The sequence below is a fragment of the Arachis stenosperma genome, chromosome 7 (assembly GCF_014773155.1).
Source record: "Arachis stenosperma cultivar V10309 chromosome 7, arast.V10309.gnm1.PFL2, whole genome shotgun sequence".
NCBI lineage: Eukaryota > Viridiplantae > Streptophyta > Magnoliopsida > Fabales > Fabaceae > Arachis > Arachis stenosperma.
Window position 1 is genome coordinate 38,693,519 of NC_080383.1, and position 9,949 is coordinate 38,703,467.

Here is a 9,949-nt window from a genome sequence, read left to right on the forward strand (position 1 = left end):
CTTATTTGTCACTCCTTTTTGTTTATCTCTTAATTTCTTGATGGTATGTTTTATTGTTTTCTTTTTAGCATAATTTTTCAAGTTTATTGATGCCCTCCTATTTCTCCTTGGGTATTTAGTTAAATAAATAATAAGCTTGTGTGTATCTTTATTGGAATATGATATATTTTTTCATTAGAAATCTAATTATATAGGAAGGCTACTAAAATCATGATATTTAAACAAAAAGCTGTGCTCATAACCTAATCATGCCATCCCTTAGATCTATGTATAGGCTTTTTTTGTTTTGATTCTTACTTTTTCCTTTACACTGACCTCATGTTATTTTTGTTATCTTCATGTTTTCTCTCTTTCTCTCCTTTCTCTTTATCTTCTCTTCCAATTTTCTTTATTGCTTATATATATTGCTGCTAGCTTAGGATTTATAAAGAAGATTGTTTATTGTATGCTCTTTTTCTTCCTTCCTTTTGGTCTTTAATTTCTCTTTCTTCCTTTTATATTTCTCTTTTCTTTTTCCTCTTTTCTCTTTCTTCCTTTTTTTTATTAGGTTAGGATTTAGAGGGAGCTATCTTAATTTACGTGCTATTTTTCACCCCTTTTTGATATATTTCTCTCTTGCTATTATTAGTTAGGGTATAGGGTTCTAAGTCTGTCCTTCTGATTCTTCAATCTAATAGTGGCGGCTGTGAAGATCTTGGATTAGATATTAGAGGTTAGTAGATATAGAATAACCTTTCTTTTCTCTCTCTTCGTCTTCTCTAAGTAATTGACTTTTGAATATTAAGTAGGTTTTTAAAAGATGAACGACATTAAATAATTCTCTAATCTATATACTATTTTGATGATAATTGAAAACATAATTGTTTGGCCTTCCATGATTTTGTTACGATTGCTTCAATTCCTTTTAAGTAGGTTTACTAATATGTTTTTTTACTAATCTTAAGTGAATAATTGTTTATAATATGCTAATGAGAATAATCTGTTATAAAGATAGAAGAAAATAGTTGACAAATCAGTCTGTATTAGGGTAATAATATTCTAAATAGTCTATATCTACTTTTCTAGAAGAGATCTGTATTAGGGTAATAATATTTTAAATAGTCTATATCTACTTTTCTAGAAGAGATCAACTTGACATATTTTTCATTTGGAATAAGCTCTATCCTTTATTAAATATTAAAAATATATTGTATATGCCTATTAAAATTATAATATTTAAACTAATACTAGATGTGCTCATTGTATGCCCTTTTTCTTCCTTCTGACACTATTAGGTTAGGGTTTAGAAGGAGTTGTCTTGATTTACGTGCTATTTTTTACATCTCTTTGCTATATTTCTCTCCTGCAATTAGGTTAGGGTATATGATTTCAAGTCTGTCCTTCTGATTCTTTGATCTGATAGTGGCAGCTATGAAGATCTTGGATTAGATATTGGAGGATAGTAGGTATAGACTAATATAGGGTATACTGTAGATTTTGAATGTTCAATGTTCAGTTTTAAATATCTATTAATTGTTTCCTTTCTTTTCCCTCCCAAATTAAAAAGTTTAACTATTTCAAAGATTCAAGTTTCTCAGTTGTATATATACTGCTAGATACACCCCTCTTTCTCTATTTTTTTTATCTTGTGTTAACTGAAGCTACTATGTTGTGTGTGCTATAAAAGTGTCATTCTCTTAAAAGAAAATCTGCTAATGCCATGAGAGAGATATCAAATGAAAGTGATCACTCGGATAATTTGTGTGATCAAGTTGATGAAAGTGAGAAGGTGATGATGTGTTTATTTGCTTATACAATATGCTAACTTTTATTATTTGGTTTTTTAGACTTACTAACAGAAGACCCGTACAACATACGAGTGAAAGATATTTATTAGCTAAATTTTTCTATTCGATTTAACTCTCAAGAAAGATTTAATTGTTTTTTATTAAAAATGTGTAATTTATATTGACTCAAAAAAATAAACACATCAACCCTAAAATATCATAGTTTGAATACTTTTTCTAAAACTTATTGTGTCTTAGCTAAATGATCCTTCATTTTATTTGTATGCAAATTGATTTGGTGAAATTTTTGAAAACTTATTATATCTTGCAGAACAATAATTTTTTGCTCCTCTTAAATACAGATATAAGTGATAGACTTCTTTTGATCCAATCTTAAATCACTCACACAAATTTTTCAATCACTACCTTTTAATTTAGACTTTTGTTGATCCAATCTCAAATCACTCATACAAATTTCTCAATCATTATCTTTTAATTTGACACCAAAAAAAAAAAAATTTCTTTACCTTTTATTTTTTTTCTTTTTTACTTTCTCCTTTATTATTTATTTCTAATGTTGTAAGAATGACACATCAATGAAATACTTCACGACAATTGAGATGCATAAAAAATAACTTTTTTTAATATTCCGTTTGGTAAAAAAAAGTAGTAATATACTATTTGAGACTTTAAATTGTTTGTAATTTTTAATAGGTTGTTGAGTGATATAACGTAATTTTTATATTCTTAATGGGATTGAAAATTATAAACGAATTAATCAACTTAGTATGTAATTTTAGAAATAATAATTAATTTATTTTGTGTAATTTTTACGTACAAAAATAATTTGTTCTTTATTTATCAGTTATAATAAATGAAAAAAATAACATACTAAGAAATCTCTCTCTAAAATTTGTTACTTATTAAACACATCACACATGGTGTTAAATTCAGTTACTTACTCTTCTAGGCAATGTTCTAAGATTTTATGAAAAAAGAAAATTGACTCACTAAAATTGAATAGAAGATTAATAAATTAGGATGTGAATGTTTTCTTTATGTTTGGGTGTTATAAATGCTTAAAAAAGTATTTGTTAAGAGAGAACATGAATAAAAGAGAAAAAGATACTTCACCTGAAAAGAGAACCATTTTTTATTAGATTTTGTATCGTATAATTTATGTACTAATTAACTAACTAAAACTCTTGCCTTTTATGAGTATTGTCTAAGTCTGATCAAATCAATTTTTTTTAAAACAGAAAAATCAACACAGCTACACCGCAATTTAGATAATTATAAATTTTAATGTAACGGAATTGGCTAACATAATGAGAAAAAATATGTCAAAAACTCTCGTTGATAAAACAAAGTCTTTGTTGAAAAATTATAAAAGAACTCAAAATTGATAAATAATATCTCAATGAACTTTGTCTTAATATATAAAATCCCTACAATCCTATAAATTGAGTAAAAAAAAAAAAACAATTTTTGAAAACCTTAGGCAGTAGTGACAACAGCTCTCCTGTTCCTTGGTGCAACTTTTGTACCTAATTAGAAGTAATAATAATAACCTTTAAGTCGTACCCTATCCTCAATAATAAAAAATCACACATAATTTTTTCCAAACTAATAATAATCATCAATGACAATAACATTAGTAATGGTAGTTAAAACAATAAAACTGTTCAATAAAAAAATAAAAATAGAAATTTAATCCCCCAAAAAAATTACCTTCTGCCCCTATCGCTATAATTAATAGTTTGTCTTGCCTGCATCTTTTTTTTAAATAAGAAATCTCCCACTAAATCATTCAGAGACATGAGGTCAGTAGCAGTTACAAAGGCTTAAAGCAGAACATAAGCTCACTACTATATTGCTAAATAGACCAACTTAAAGAAACTACTATTCTAAATCAAGTAAAGAAGATAAAATCATCCTATAACAATAATCAAAATCACAATAAGACAAAGCATATGTACCTATTTCATCCACTCCTCAAGTCATTATATCATTGAATTTTAAATTCTCCTCTCCTGCGCTCTTCTTTATTCGACACCCAAGCTTGCCTCCAATACTTTATTTCTCATTTCAAAACCTGTGTATTTAAATTTTTGCTTTGAAAAATTTTGCAGTTTCTATGCTTTCAAAAACACCATGTGATTGCAAAGACGTTAGACACCCACTGCTGCTTATACCTCGTTTGAATTGGTGCTGCAATTCATGACTTGAAGCATTCCTTAGCTCATCTTCAATGCAGACCCATATTATATAGTACATCACCCCAAAAACTTGATGCTACATCACAACTAAAGAAAAGATGGCATACAATCTCTGCCTCTTTACGACACATTGGACATCCATAGAGGATGGCAAAATCCCACAATTACATAATTTGTCCCTAGCTTTACAATTTTTTTCATTAAAACAAACCAGTTTAATAGCTCAACACGCTTGGTGCTAAACCATCCCATTACTTCTTCATGAACCTGAAATTGTTCGAAACCTTCTCACCTGCCATATCTTTATAATGTACTTACAGCATCTTACCTTCATCCTTCCGAAATTTATAAAATCAAACCAACATCTGCAAGTAATGAATAAACAGAAAAACACTTCGAAATCAAAAGGGTCATTAGAATCTATGACATTACAAAATAAAATTGAGTGTTTTGTGGCAAACATAAATATATTGGTTATTGAACCTCATTAAACATGCAATAAAATCAAAGTGCAAATCCATCAAAGAATTCTCAAAAATAAGGAGAAATAAGAACAAACTTTTGGCTCAAAAGAAATTGTTTCACTGAATAAGTAAAAGATCCAGTTCTAACTTAACAATGTATTGAATTATTTAAAAAAAATGATGCAAATAGATTCAAAGTAAAAAATCACCAACTAAATAAAAAAAAGTGAAGTCCAATACCCTACTACAGCAAAAAATAAACAACTTTGAAAATAAAAATAAATGAAGTCAATTTTTATGTAGCAACTTAGTAACTATTGATGACTATATTTGGTATAAAATAGAGTAATTATTTTCTTGAATATTAGATTCAACAATATAATCAAGAGATAATTATTTTAGAAATATATATTACCCACTCCCATTAACTCACCTACTCTCCTTAACTGATCTACTCTCTTTGACTAAAACTTATTTATACTTTCTCAATTTTGTGAAGGGAAAAAAGATCTATATCAAGTACTACTTGTACAAAAAGATGAAATAAAAGTAATGATTTATATATCTCTGCCAAATTCATAAATTACATGTCTCTAAACAAAAATTGTATTCAATTATTTTTTTCCAAATATTCAGAGCCCGTCATGATTTTAACTCGTTAGATGATCCCAAACACAAAATAAAAATTTTTTATTCAAAAAATCTCATTATTTTAAGTATTTTAATTTAGCGTCACTACCCATATAATTGTATTATTTTGAAGAACACCTGATATTAGGATCTAAATACATTTTTTAATAAAAAGGAAAAAGAAAGAAAAGTACTCAACTTTTTATAAGAGCAATAAGTTGAGAATAGAATATAATAATCAAATAAGTTCAGAATAGAATATAATAATCAATGTCCCATTTTTCAAGAGGAGAAACTAAAAATATGAAATAGGTTAAACGTATAAGTAGAAAATATCATCTTAAAAAGATCCAAATAATCTTGATTATCCTCAAACTCTTCTTTTGTCCAATCAACACTGTGTAATTTATAATCTTAAAACAGGAGAAGTAAATTGCAATGAAGTTATAGCATGATAACATAGTGATAGACAAATAACAGGAGCAAACAATAAACTAATTAAGATTATTTGTAACTAAACTGCTTTATGCAATTATACTTAACAGCTTTTAGGGGTTAACTTTTTAGTTAACAGCTCTGGTAGAACCTAAGATGCAATTTTAATCAATTGTTATTGATTATATCAAATGTTATCCTCATCAATTTTCAAGTATAAGATACTTACCCATAACAAAAATGACCAATTAAGAGAATCCATAACACAACAAAAACTGAAACTCTAAAGGAAAAATCCGATAAATTTAAAGTCAATTTTATTGTTTTCTTCATTCATCCAAATTTAAAATAATTAGATATATTCTCTAAACCAAAGAAAATATTTAAAAGGCGTAATTGAGCATAATAATCACATTTCATTTTCATTAGCTCTACAATAGCTTAAAGGTCTTAATCTATTCTAATGTTCTTGGTATATTTAAAAAAAATTGAAAAAAACCAAGACCCTCCAAAAACAAAACTTGATAAATAGTGAACTAACTCACCAGCAGTGTCCCACAAATCCAAATTCATGGTACTCCCATCCACAATAAACATTTACCAAGGTCCTACAATAGGTAATCCTGTTGTGATTATGATTAGTTTATAAATACAAAAGGCTTCTATATGACTATATCAGTATAGCCTCTGGTACTTCAGCATTGAAGTTCAATGCGTAGTTATTTCCAATTTTCTTATACAAAATGGTATTATTATCAAGAAAGAAGCTAAATTTTCTTTTCTAAAAAAAAAACTTCACTTTCATAGACTAAGTTTAAAATTTCAAAGTATTCTTCATCTTCTATTTTTTTTAAATCAAGAAGCAAAATATCTTTATCATAAAGACAAAATCTTTAAGCAAAGCAAAGTTATAGTCAAACTCACATTTGGAATCTAAACTAAATTTTAACAATTGTACAATTGTGCACATAATTTTCTGAATTTTCAACAAATAACAAATGATTTACAATTCAAATATCAATTTCAAAATTGTACATTGGCCACTTACAATTAATAACATTATCCAATCATTTGTTTCTTTTCGTTAAAGAGTGCATTAACATAGAATGTAAAAGGCATCAATTGAAAATCAATAGCGGATTGAAATAGCAAGATATGCACAAGATTGGCCTACATATAACTTAATTAAATGTGAGAGAAAAAGGTAAAATATGTGAACAGGGCAATGAAAGCAACTATCAAAGTATAAGTAACAATGCACTTGAATGTTAAAAGTTGCTTTTTATTTATTTGGTTAAGGAACTGACCTTGAAATCGGAGAATAATTGGTCCTTTTTCTGGAGCGTGTTCATTAGCCATGAAGCAACTTCAGTTTCATAAGTTGGAATATCATCCACTGAAATTCACAAAACATATCACAAGCAACTTCAGAAGCATATTTTTTTACTATTTTGACCCTTCTGTTCACGGATAAATGTTGAAAGCTGGCCTCAAATAAACTAATATTAAGTACTAATTGTTAATTATTAATCATATGAATTAGAAGGTGGAATAGAATCTTGTTATGGGCATATAGCGTGAAATATTTTAATAGTGTGCGCATAAAGATTTCAACAAAAATTTCATACAATAATAGATCTGCAATTATTCTTATAATCAATTTGGAAGAAATATTTTAACCCCTTATAATTACACTCATGATCACTTTTCCATCTAAAATTAAAAAATCAAAATAGGACACCCTAACAACCTAAAAAAAATCAACACAATTTCTTCAATTTATTTTTACAAAACCAAAATATTAACTAAAAAAACAATATGCGAATATGACAAATATCAATTATAAGCACATACCTCAATTTGTTTGCAATAGGAGTATCTTCAAATACATCCTCATGGGATCTTGTTGGATTTCCACACTAAATAGAAATATACGCATTTATAAAAAAGAAAAAGTAGAGCAGAAAAGATTACAATCTTCCTTAACTATAAAATTAAAATCTATTAAAAAGTTTTGATAGACACAGTAAGATACATAAACCTTTCATCAGCAGAGGTTCATCCAGATAAATAAATTCTTATTCCAGATTCAATTAAGGTTCAATAGTTTATTGAAAAAGAAAAAATTCTATCATCAAATAAACTTATCCTTGGTTTCTAACAGAAAATCAAAAAAGAATCTCTCTTCATGAAGACAGAGTTCAGAAAAAGAATCAAAATTATTCAAAGCTACTATGAATTACATATTAGAAAACCAACTTCAATCTGATGCCTACAATTTCTAGGATATTCGGAGAGCATTTGAAGTGTTTTCATATGGATTGTATATAGATCTTATTATGTGTCTCACTTTCATTGTGTTTTTCTTCCACATGCTTCTGTTCCAATTGCTGCTAGAACAAAAAAATTAGCCATGTTTTAACTAACAAAGCTAAAAGAAGTATGCATCTATGTACATTAAAGGTATGTTTCTTTAATCTCCAAAGAAAAATTAATCAATTAGGAAGTTAAGTAAATAAAGAGTTATCTTTATCTAACCAAAGTAATTAAGTACCTAAAATTAGCTAATTACCATACAATCAAATTAAATATCAATAAAACCCATTAAACTTTAAAACCCAATGATAGAACAGCACAAACAATACTAATTAATTAAGTTGGTGTGACAATTTTGCCTAATTAATTTCACATGGGTTCATCACTTCATTTCATAGAACCAAGTTGGTGTGAGAACAAACAAATAAAACTTCTTTTTCAAATTAAGCCTATCAAACTTGAAAGTTTACCTAAACTTGTGGAATCTAGAAAACTTAAAATTATAAAATCAAAAAATATATGTTGTCACTCATGTTATATCACTATGGACATAATGACAAATTATTTTTTTATTATGTCTTTGCATGAATTTATAAAAAAATAAGTGATATTAATCAACATGGCAACAAAATGCTTGAGAAAAAAGCAAGATGTTGATGCAAGAATCTTGATAATCTTGTATTTTGACCACAATGTATAAGACAACTTGTGTTTTGACCACAATGTATAAGACAACAAAAAAAATGTAGGATGTGATCTTTCAAATATAAAAAGGTACCTGATCAGCAGAGAAAATGGCCCAAGCTAAGGGCTTGTTGAAGAGAACACTCTCTCTAACCAAACTCACAACACAACGGAGTCCTTGAATCAAAGAGTATCCAGCAGCCAAACCATTAGCTACTACCAAGGATCTGTAAAGTTTTTTAATCCATCAAAAACTAATGAATTAGGACAACAAAATATGCAACGCTTTTATTGCTAGAAATTAACATAGAACATAGATTAATAGATACTTACACCAAAGTTTTAACATCAGTGAATTTAGCTTCCTTCTTAAAGGAGAAAAACACCTTCACTTGTCAATCAGTTCCAATAAGAACAGCTGCAACAAGTCCAAGACCAAGAATCATAAACCTTGACACCAACTCAGCTATCTTGATCCTCTTATCCAACAATTTCAGGTTTGTGCTATGGTACACTGGAACTGTTCCAGGACTAACACCTACACCCAAATAACTCATTTTCTCTAGACACTAACAATGCAAAAGAAAATAATGGAGATCCATCACATTCTAAAACCATATCAAATTGACTTAAAAATTGGGGGCATACTATTTGCAATAAATCCTCATGAGATCCATTTTGACCCCTTGATCTACTTTTGCTACGTTAGATTCATCACATTCTCCTTCGGCCTCTACCTCACAGCTAGAATTAAATCCATCCTCTTGAACCAAAATATTCCATCAGCAAGCTAATAATCATACCGAAATACAACTTGAGCTTATAATTTCCAACAATGTTAACTTTAGAAACAAAAAAAAAAACAAAAATATCACTTGAAATGATGGAGAAATTTGGTGCGCTTGCGGTGAGAGGAATCGGAGCTGCTGCTACCTTCTCCGGTGGGGCGCCGGCGAGCGAAAGGTACGGGTTTCACGGCATCATCACTCGACATGAGGCAGTGGTTCTTGGAATTGTCGTTTTGGGACAATACGACTTTCGGGTGATACCTGAAACAAAATCAAAAAACCCTTAAGAGGAAGTCGGCCTCGGAGAGAGAGAACACATCAGCCAGAGGTCACACTCACCGCATCAGAGGAAGAACTCCCTTCCCATCGAGCCCTCCTCCACCCCGTGATAGTCCATCTCATCTCTTTGACTCCTCATCGCTCTCTTCCTGTGATTGTTCTGCCGCTGCTGCGTTTGGGAGGAAGAGTCACTACCTCAGAAGGAGAAATCTCGAGCCGTCCTCCGCCCCATTATAGTCCATCTCGCCTGTTGTGTCTCTATGAGTTGAGAATTTCGGAGAGGTCTGCTGCCTCCACCACGTCCTCCTCTTCTGTGTTTTCAGACAACGAATTCCAGCTGCTAGGGTTAGTGTTTTAGGTGGGGGTCT

The 9,949-nt window shown here is 29.4% G+C and overlaps 1 pseudogene; it reads right to left on the minus strand.

Annotated features, from left to right (window-relative positions):
- Positions 1-6,184: 6,184 nt before the first annotated feature.
- LOC130939721 (CASP-like protein 2B1) lies at positions 6,185-9,071 on the minus strand (annotated as a pseudogene).
- Positions 9,072-9,949: the final 878 nt, after the last annotated feature.